The sequence below is a fragment of the Canis lupus genome, chromosome 11 (assembly GCF_003254725.2).
Source record: "Canis lupus dingo isolate Sandy chromosome 11, ASM325472v2, whole genome shotgun sequence".
Taxonomy (NCBI): domain Eukaryota; kingdom Metazoa; phylum Chordata; class Mammalia; order Carnivora; family Canidae; genus Canis; species Canis lupus.
Genome location: NC_064253.1, coordinates 32711707 through 32723191, shown reverse-complemented (window position 1 = coordinate 32723191; position 11485 = coordinate 32711707).

The window sequence follows — 11485 nt, the reverse complement described above, 5'->3', positions numbered from 1 at the left end:
TAATGTTTTGATCTTTTCTTTCTGGACCGCTCTAGGAGATTGTGAGAATCCCACCCTGGAGATTACTACTAAGGATGATCTCATCCCGTCATGTGGAATTCTCTTATTAGCTGGTGAATCCCAAGTTAGGAGCTCTAATAGCACTCCCTCCCCAGAGGTCCTGACTTATATATCCAACTGCCTGCTTGCTACATCCATGTAGATGCCTAAGAGATTCACTGATATTTATAAAATGTGTTCCTCTATCTTTTGCATCTCAGTAAATGGAATCACTGTTCATCCTGTTGCTTTGGGAAAAAACCAACACACAGAAGTCATTGTTTTTCTCTTCTTTGTTTCATGCAACCTACATTTATTAATGGGACTAATGGAGTCTAACTTGAAGCCATTGTTAGCTCCTACCTGCCCTGTGGCAACCAATTTATCTCTTCACCTTCCATGCTTAACCACACAGGAGTCTAATCTCAACACAGTATTTTATTCTCCACTTAGTAGCCTGAGAGGACTTTAATTGTTAATACCTGGTTACCACTGCTCTCCATAAAAAACCCGTCAATGGCTTCCAAACGCATGTAGAATAAAATCCAAATGCTTACAGGAGCCTACATGATCTGGCCCCTCCTATCTCTGGCAACCTCCTGCCATCCTCACTGTTCCGTCTTTGTTCAACAGCAAGCTTATTACCCCCTCTGCCGTGTCCCCAGGTCTTTGTATGACCTGCCATTTCACTTCATTCAATGCTCTGTCCCAATGTTAACCTCTTCAGAGAGGCCTTGTCTGACAACCCCACCTGCCAGTTCCTAACCCCATCATTCATACTTCCTTTTGAAGACTTACTTTTCATAGTACCAAACACTGCCTATAATTTTTATTTTGTATTAAATTTTTCACCGTCTCTCTCACTCATCAGGAGGCAAGTTTTTTGTCTTTATTTTTTAATATTGACCTGAGATATCTTTAGAGAGTCATATAATCACTTTTGTTTTTAAACAAAGTAGGACTAGATATCTGATTTATTTACTCCCAACCTAGTGATACATTTTCATTCCCACTAAAAGGGATAGACACAATCTACCTCCAGTATTTTTATTACTTGCTATTAATGCACATCTATTATTTCCTAAATATTATATATACACCATTTTATGTAACATTATGTACCTTTTATGTTATACATTACATGTTATACATTAATATATTATTATTTAAAAATATTATTAAAATATTACTTTTATTCCTCTTTTGCAGATGAAGATACAGAAACTTATGGAGATTAAAAATTCTTTAAAAAGCATGTAGTTTTTAAGTGGCAGTTTCAGGTTTGCAAGTGAACTTCATTTGGTTCCAAATCTAAATGTTTGTGCTTTCCAAGTACTAAAAAAAAAAAGGCTAGAGAATGGAAAAAGTGCTGTACTTTGAGTCAGAAGATATACCAGATGTACCTCAGTAAACAAGTGCATTTATTTCCTTGAGTCTCAGTCCCTCATCTGTAAGTTATATGTAACAAAGAGATATTGTTGGGGCAAATAAGCTGCAGACAATCAATACTACTTTAAGTACAAGAATCAAAGGAAGACATCTTAAAGTAAATGAAAAATGAAATACTGAAATTAATATCTTATAACTTAGTAGACTGGAATACATTTTACAGTGTCTTCATTATTACTAAATATCCAGTCAATGTTATGAATAGTCCTGTGGAGCAAGAATCTCAGCCACTGAAGAAAGGAAAAGCTGAAATGGCAGTATCTATTAATTGCGAAAACCTGGAAGTAGGTGACAAGAACTACATTTTACGACATGTGGTGCCATCATTTCTTAGCTTACTGGTGTTTTCTAAAGCTAGTGCAAAGTGTGAAAAGAAAAAAATGTACTTACATCTTTCTTCTTTGAACACTGTAGAGTGGTTAAAGTCCAGCAAAGTTATTCATAGCATAGGTCAGAAATGAATGTTAAAATATATGTTCAATACTCCTTGGCCTACTACAGAAATTATTGCCAAGATTTCTTTAGTGGAAATTAAGTTTTACATGGTAATTTTTTAAAGAATGAGGCTGTTCAGAAATACACAGATTAGCAGCATAAGAAGACTTGTCAGGAATCACCTTTGGTGTGTGTTATATATGCTCATAGCTGATGTGAAAATCGCATCTCAGGAAGAAGGACTGATCCTTACTTCCTGTTTTTTCCTCTCAAGTCTTACGAATGTCATTTATAAAAGAAGTTATCAGAAAGATAAATGATAAGGACCAGGAATTGAGCTTAAATTGAGGAGAAAAAAGTTTTAGGAGCATCTTAATTTTCTCATAAAAATTGCTAATGAATATTAATATCTTTCATGATCATTTGTGGCAAATGATACTGAATATATTCATTGTCCAATTGGATTACATATTATTAAATTATGTGCTTACTTATACTAAGCTTCGATTAATGGCTGGAATTCCAAAGGCATTAAGGCAACTCAAAGTCGTCTGTTAGGTCGGTCATGTGCTTTTACCTCATGGAGAAGCTTAAATTCAGTGAAAGCAAAGGGGAAGAATGTTAGACCTGTGTTTTTGTGTCATTAAGCAGAGTTTCAGCCAAACACATTATTTCTATTTTAGGGCAGAGTATTTGAAGTTGAGGTCTCATAGAGAATGGTCTTTGACAAAACCTGCTATTAATTTCTTATTTGAATTTTCAAACCTTTACACAATATTGCAAATACTGTTATAGGACAGTTAATAATAATTTGACTTCTGTCTAGTGAAATTCTTTCTTGCTAAGGAAATTTTTAAAATTTAAAGTATTTATTTTGCTGATGGTTTATATTTGTCTTGTTTCAGCCAATGATACTGTAGGATTTCCCTACAGAAAAATATTTCTAAATACATGTGTGTTAGGCATCCAAGACAGAATAATCAGAGATACTTATGTTGGACTCCCATTGCTTTTGTAGTTAAAATTATTGTGCTGGGTTGACTGGGTGGCTCAGCAGCTGAGCGCCTGCCTTCGGCCCAGGACATGATCCTGGAGTCCTGGGATCGAGTCCGGCGTGGGGCTCCCTGCATGGAGCCTGCTTCTCCCTCTGCCTATGTCTCTGCCTCTCTCTCTGTGTCTCTCATGAATAAATAAATAAAAATCTTTTAAAAAATTATTGTGCTTATTTCTGAACATTATGTCTGCACTATAATATTGGTAAAATATAAAGTCTCTGTTATCTTGACATTTCTAAACCTATCTCTGTGGTCATCATTATAGTCGTTTTCATCTTATTTAACACTTACTGTGTGCAAGAGACTGAACCAGGGCTGATGCTTTGAAAATTATGGGTAATATGGCTCTTATAGTCAAAGTGCTTATAAAATAGTTAAATGTTACTTCTTAACCATATTTTGAATTTATGTAGGAAAGAGAAAAATATTAAGCTTATATAATCTATATCAATAATGTTGATAGTTTCTGTTTTAACTTTTATTACAATATTCATAATATAAAGTAAGGTAATAGTGATAAATTTTACTAGTAAAAAATTATTTAAGAAGGCACATAGTTAAAAAGATGTCAATGTATACATAATGAATATTAAGCCATTTTTTCTTGCTCACTACTTCAAAAGTCTAATGTATATATTATAATTTTAATTTATATATAGAGTATTATTTGTAATAGTTGCACATGTAGATGCCTATTATATGATAGCTATATATAATATATAGTAAATAGTAAATACAGTATGTAATATATAATATGTATGTGTATACATATGTATATGTATGCATATGTGTGTATGTATGTGTATATATATAATTTGTGGAAGTGACTGCTCTGGAAATTAGTCTCTGTGTTTAATTTAATGCACATATAAAATGGACATTGAAGCTTTTTCTGAGGTATACCTTGCATGAGAGATTCCTATAACGTTGAGCTATATGCCAAGGAAGAAGAGGAAATATACATAGCTAGTCGTCTCTATTTCACTGACCAACCATTAAGTATTTTAAGGCTTCTAAATAGCCAGCATAATAATTACAAATATCAATGTATTAATGTTGCAGTTGGAAGATTCATAGTTTTGAGATGTAGATTTCATGAGTGATTCCTTGTTTCACTTGATCCTTTTTTCTTTGACCATTGCTTATACTGCTCTTTAGAAATCCTCTGACAGAATTTCTAAATAGATGGATATATCTCATGGATAAAATTCTTATATACCAGTCAATGTCTCAACCATAAAAGAAAAGTAGGAGCTGGCCCTCTTCCTCAGTGAATGTACATCTGGCTGAGAGAATTATGATCCCCAAAAGATGCTTGCTAAAATGCCTGATAGTACACAAGAAATGGAAATTTGGCAAAGGGTAAGATCATTATGGATTGATGCATGATCAGTGTTCTCTTTCAAGGCAGAGTCTGAAGGAAACAGTATTGATGCTTGGGGGTTGATTGTAGTGCTGGTCTGGCGCCAAGATAATATTCTGGGCTTATGTTGCTGTTAGTACAAAGGAATGGCTATCACATACTTGTAAGATCATTAAAAATTCGGTAGCTACATTACTGCTTCTGTGATAATTGTCTTCATTGAAGAAGAAGCCCAGGTGGAGGTGAGGAACTCACTGACCCAAAAGACAAATAGATGTTGAGTAAAAAAATGTGAAATTCAAACCCTGGCCTAGTCTGTGAAGTTGGGAGGAATTCTGTGGGCTAGAAAAACCAGGGACATTTTCAGCTGTGAGAAATCAATTATCATTTCTTAGTAATCCTATACCAAATAGGAAGCTAAACAGGATGAGACTTCTCAGGGGTGGCAAAATCACTTTCCCGTTTCAGAGCACTTCTGGTCCCCATTCACAAATAATGCCATGACAAGTGTTAAAAGATGTACAAAAAGTTGTGGCTGTTCTCTTTGGAACATTGACCAGACTGCTGCATTGATTTTTAGAAGTATCTTCACTAAAGTGCAATAAAATGAGTGCTACCAGAAATTAAATACTGCTAACCAAAGGAGATGCTCTGAGTTTTAGATTAAGCTCCTCTTTCTTACTGCCTATTTGAATGACCAATTGATAATTTTATTATTTAAGCAGAGCTTTAATAGAAACTGCCCTTACTGCTAAAGGACATGGGATAATTCTGAGGCCAGAAAAAAAGATTAGCTTTGGGAATTGTCAGAGAGGGAGCAACTCAAAACTTACTGATTAAGTGGAGAAGTAGTATATTCAAGAGCAAGTAATGATGGGAGGAACTTGGAGAGAGAAATTCACTGCCTTTAAGGACAGGTTTTTTTTACGGTCTATAGGCCAAAACACAGCCCTCCTTTGAAAAAAAAGTCATTGAAATCCTATAAGAGGTTAAAATTTCTTAAAAAAGCCATTCCCTTAAAAGTTAAACTTTGAAATATGCAGATGCAGAAGTGAGGCTGTAGAAAGGTTTTATCATAATCAGTGTCAAATTTACTCAGAAAATAGGATGAAATTCCATATGCAGTAATGAATTGAAGAAGATCAAACTAGCTTATCTGCATTTCAAATAATTTTTTCATTGAAATAACATCATAATTTTCCTATTTATAGAATAGGAAAATGAAACATTAAAAAGTTAAAATTAGGGGATTCAGAGATAAATTAAAAGCATTGTCAACATCAAGGGACTTGTATGCTTGTGTGACTACTGATATTGTTTCTTATAAGTAGTTTTGATATGTTTTGAAGGGTTATCAGTCTTCCCTTTCTCCCTTTACACACCCAAACACAGACACAAACACACCCCCACACACTTAGACACATACCTTCCTTATCCTAAAACTTGTATGGTCTGAGGGGATTTTGGTAATGTAAATCAAATTTAGATAAGAAAGCAGTTTTGGGGGTTGGTTTTGTTTTTTCTAAGAAGTTTGAAAAAAAAAGTTTGAACTAACTTTGGTGAATGGTCACATTCAAGATACTCCTTGAATTTTTAGATAACCTTCGAGATGTCAGGCAATGGTGGAGGATTCCCATACCCTTTCTACTTCTTCCCCAGAGCCAAAATTTACCTTCTTTTCCCTCCATATTCCCTCTGATAATCCACCAACCACTGGACCTCAGAAGTTACACCACAAGGGGAGAGAATGAAGAAGTTGGCCACGCTAGTGTGCTGGGGGCCAGGTAGTGGGTGGCAGGGGAGGGGTGCTCAGAGTTCTGAAGGTGACCTTGGGCGACTAAGTCAGGAGGGTATGCTGAGGAATATGTTTTTTTTTTTAAGATTTTATTTATTTATTCATGAGAGACAGAGAGAGAGAGAGGCAGAAACACAGGCAAAGGAAGAAGCAGGCTCCATGCAGGGAGCCCCACGCAGGACTTGATCCCGGGACTCCAGGATCATGCCCTGTGCGGAAGGGAGGCGCTAAACTGCTGAGCCACCCAGGGATTCCCTGAGGAACATGTTCTGTACTGGAGAAGGCATTCTGAATTGCTGTCACCTCATGGACTCTGAACGGTTGAGAAACATCCCTTAAATGTAAATTAAGTAGATGGTTAAAATGAATTCTGTCTAAAACTGAGTGGGTTTTATCAGTTAAAGCTTTTATTTGGCTGTGCTCTACCACCCTGCTCTTACAAATTAGAGTCACAGCAGAGTTACTACTGTAAAAGAATTTTCTGCACTTGATTATTCTCCTGGAATGTTCCGTGAGAGAGTGTCTGTAGGGAACAATAGTCTTCAGGCAGAAATGCACACCATAAAGAAAAGTAGAAGAAAACAATGTGTTGATTTTCTTACAGGTCACACTGAGAAAGTGAGGCAGATTGTAGTACACTATTCCTTGTACATGTCATGTCTGTTTATTCACATGTATTGCTTCCAGTATCTAGAAATTCTTGAGATTTATGAAAAGGTTTTGTTAATGTCAGCAGTGTCTTCTTACCTTGTTAAAAACTTGTAAAAATTCCTATGTATGATTCTAAGATAAGTGCTTATGTAGATTTTGTAGGGAAAGGCCCTTTGTTTTTATTAGGAAATGACCTATTAGCAGTGCTTATTTCATATTTTGTATCTTTCAAGGGCTCATTAATTTCCATTGATAGATTTTTATATTATCTGATGTTGTTCCATAACATAACTCTTTGTCTGGGCTGTTGGTAGTGAAGCTATGCCTAGTTTAACCATTCATCATCAACCCTTCGTCTCTGTGGACAGCGGTAAGAGAAAAGCACTCACACTCAAAGAGGACTTATAAAATTGGGGGCACATTTGCAACCCATTTTACATTTAAGCCTCACACAAACTCTATAAGATACATATTCTTACTTATAGAGGTTCATAAAATTGAAATGATTTGCCTGAGTTTGTATACCGTAAGTAAGCAATCTGGGATTGAATGTGTTTTCTTAGTCCCATCTCCAGCAACATTTCCATAACATTATAGTTGATTGTAGTTGTGTTATTATCCAGTTTGAAATAAACAGGACAATTGTGGCAGGATATGGGGATGAAGGGAGCACAGAGGGAATTGTAAAAAGCAGTCTGAGGGACTATGAAATTGGTTGATAGGAGACATGTTTTTCATTTATGAGCTCATGAGACTATAAAAGGTTATAGTCTTATAACCTTTAAAATAAAATTCCTTGTCTAACTGCAGTGCAATGTTCTGGGTGCTATTTGAGTCTCCTTTCTGTCGGTGGTCATTATTAAATGTTTCCCTGTATTTTGAAATGAGCTCTACCACTGGATTATTATCTTATGCAGACCTATAAGTAGGTCAGTAAAAATAGAGCTTTGTATTCTTTCTGAAGTGCTCAGTGATTTTCCTCCAACATGCATGAAAGGTTTAAACGAACAAAATGGGAACTTGATGAGAAGGAAAATTAAGCCCAGATACTAATCAGTAGGAAAGTTCAAATGGAAGCAAACAAAAGTTTTCCTTTGAATAGATGAAGCATAGTAATCCAGTTAGAAAATAATTTATGTTCTCTATTCATGGAAGTATATATTAAATATTCTGATTGTTATTTTGATCTCTGAATTAAAAAAAAAAGTCAGGTCCTTAAAACACTAGACCCTGCTGTCACTGCAGTTTATTATTACTTTTAAGACATAATGTGGCAAACGAAATCCTTTTACCTTGCTAGTAGATTAAGAATTTTAGCTTAAAATGGGCCAAAGCTATTACACTTTTTTTTTTCAGCTAGAGATTTTCTATATGCAAACTTCTTTCACAATAAAAGTGGGACATTCAGCAATCTGAAGAAAAAACAAAAGGAAAAGCATTAAGTACCCCCACTGCTGCACCTCTATCCTCACCTTTGGAAAGTTTGTTTCTAAGGAATTAAAGAGAAAACTCTCCCTAATTATATATTATGATTTTTCCTAAGCTAAGACTAATTCTTAGTATTTAAAGTGGTCTATTGTTTTTTCAAGTATTTGTCTATTCTTCTTTCTTAAAATAATTATGTCTTCTCAACTTGTACCTTCTTTTCTATAGTTGCTATTTTTTTTTTTTTTAAGTAAGGTACAAACACTGGCAGTGACATCCACAGAGTGGAGCAAATTTTAGGAATTATCGGGAAACAGATTTTAGTTCAACCAAGTTCAACAAAGAAAATCTTTAATAATGAGCCATGAGCCCCATGCCACTGGAGGCATTCCAGAAGGGGTTAGATGAAGCACTGATGACAGGCTGGCAAAAAGATCATTACATTAGGAAGAAGTTTAGAAGTATAGAAGTTTAGAGTGCTTCTCTAACAAATTCTATCATTGCTTCTAATACTGTTATGAGTGAGAGAGTCTGTATTATGTGAAAGTAAGTCTGGGCCTTGGATTCCCCATAAGATTTTTTAGGTGGGGATCTGCAGGTCAATAAAGACACCCAGAAGGGAAGTAGCAAGCACAGAAGTTTATTAAATGAAAAATGCACTCTCCAGGTGGGAGATGGGGCAGGTTCCACAAGGTGGGGCTGGATCCAGGTTGTTTTGGGATTGGAGGTTATTGGGTCTCTCTGTGCTGAGAGGAGCTGTGACTTAATGGTGAGGTGGAGTCTAATCTTCCAATCTTTTGGAGAAACTACCCCCACATGTTGGAAGGGGGAGTTTTGACCCTATAAATTTTGTACCTGAATCCTCCTCCTGGATGCCCTTCTCCATCAGGCAGGGCTATTCCCTATAATACAAACATGTTATAATAAGTCAAGGGGTCACCTTGGGGCAGGAGTAGAAGAGGAGCAAACTCTACACCTGTGGCTCTTGATCTGTTGGCCTAAGGTCTTGGAAGCCACAGGGTTAGAATGTTGAGCCCCAGGCTTTTATTTTTATTATTTTTAAAATTTAAATTCAATTTTCCAATGTATAGTACAACATCCAGTGCTCATCCCATCAAGTGCCCTCCTCAGTGCCCATCACCCAGCTACCTCATCTCCTCACCCACCTCCCTTTCTACAACCCTTTGTTTCCCAGAGTTAGGAGTCTATCATGATTTGTATCATTCTCTAATTTTTCCCACTCAGTTCTCCTCCTTTCCCTTATAATCCCTTTCACTATTTCTTATATTCCATGTATAAGTGAAACCATATGATGATTGTCCTTCTCCAATTGATTTACTTCACTCAGCATAATACCCTCTAGGTCCATACACGTCAAAGCAAATGGTGGGTATTTACCTTTTCTGATGGCTGAGTAATATTCCATTGTATACATAGACCACATCTTCTTATCCATTCATCTTTCGATGGACATCATGGATCCTTTCATAGTTTGTCTATTATGGACATTGCTGCTATGAACATTGGGGTGCAGGTGTCCCGGTGTTTCACTTCATCTGTATCTTTGGGGTAAATACTTTGGGGTAGTGCAAACTGGATGCTCTAACTTTTACGGTTAATGACGTGGAAGAGAGAATGAGCCCCCAGGCTTTTAATGTGTAGTTTATTTATCACTGTCCTTGCCTCCAGCTCACATCTCTATCATTTCCCTTCAGGGACTTGGGGCTCTGCCTCTGGGCATTCCTTCCACTGCTCCTGTCTAGCTTCTACCTACCAATAGCATGATAAATGTTATGGTGAAGTCTTCTAGGATCACCCACTCTTGTTACCCTCTTTCCCCAGGCATGGGGTTTACCTTGTAGCTAAGTAGAGCTATGTGATGAGTTTTGTCTATGGATTATATATGAAAGTGAAGCATATTACTTCCAGGCTGGAGCATTTAATTATTGACACAATCCTTATATCTTTCTCACTTGTGCCTGACACTTAAGAAGGAGGCTCCCTACGGAAATGGCAGGGCTACAAGATCCAAGCAGTCTGTATTACAGAGGATACAAAGAATCCAAAGTAGTACTGCAGGCATGAGAAATAAACTCTTTTCATGTTATGAGACTGAGAGTTGGACATTACATAATACTGGCTTAACCTTATCTTAACTAATACTTTCCTTTATGTTAAGAGATATGCTAGAGTTTACTTCTGATCTGGCATCTGTGCCGAAAGACACAACAAAGTCTTGTTAAATTATTTCAAAAACCATGCAAGATGGATTGGTTCATTCTAGTTCTCCAGATAAGTAAGGCTCAGAGAGGTTATAGATAACTATCAAAAGATAGCCAATAGAAAAATTGGAATTTGAATTTAAGGTAGAGTTGCCAGGTAAAACACTAGACTCCCAGATAAATTTGAATTTCAAATAAACAACAGTGTTTTTTTTAGTGTAAATATGTTCCATGGGGCATACTTATACTTAACAAAAAATGTCGCCTATTGATAGGCAAACTTACCGAGAAATCCTATAGCTTCATTTGTTAAATCTGGCAACCTTTGAGTTTTCAAGGCACACACGTGTCTATGATTCTATAGTCATGGTATATGCTATATCATGAAAAGCATGTAATTTTTTTATTAAAAGGCAAAAATGGTATTGCTTATTATCCTTCCAGATTATTCTCAAAGAATGTGGATAATTTGATATGAATAAAACTAACATCTCAGCTGAAGTGCAAAGAACCAGCTGCCACCACTTGGCCTAAGCCAGCATGTGATAATAGCACTGAACAAGCCACAGGACCCCTCTCCCTGCCAGCATTCACCTCAGTGTAGAACTTTCACCAACTCATCATCTTCATTGTTGTGGATGCTGCAATTGTGTCAACTTGTTAAAAATTTCAACATAATCCTTCTATGTGTCCCAAATCTTTGGTTCTCTGAGGTGGAGCAAAATTTAAGCTATTTGTAAGTTCCTTAGACTAATCAATTCCTCAGCTTTTCAGAAGTTGGAAGAAACATCAGACTTAGATCATGATATTCCTTCTTTGTCTCCTAATACAAAGTATTTAAATTATCTAATTAGAGAAACTCAGACAGCAATGTTTGTGATTTGTCATTACTTGTTGCTAGATTTTTCATAGGACTTTACAGTGAGACTGCTTTCAGGCAGAAATAGTTTGCATTCCTTTCTTCTTTTTTCATTGTAACTCATATGATCCTGGAATAAACCCAATGTTTTGAGACTGAGATCCAGTCTCTGAGTAGTTAAGTATCTCAGTG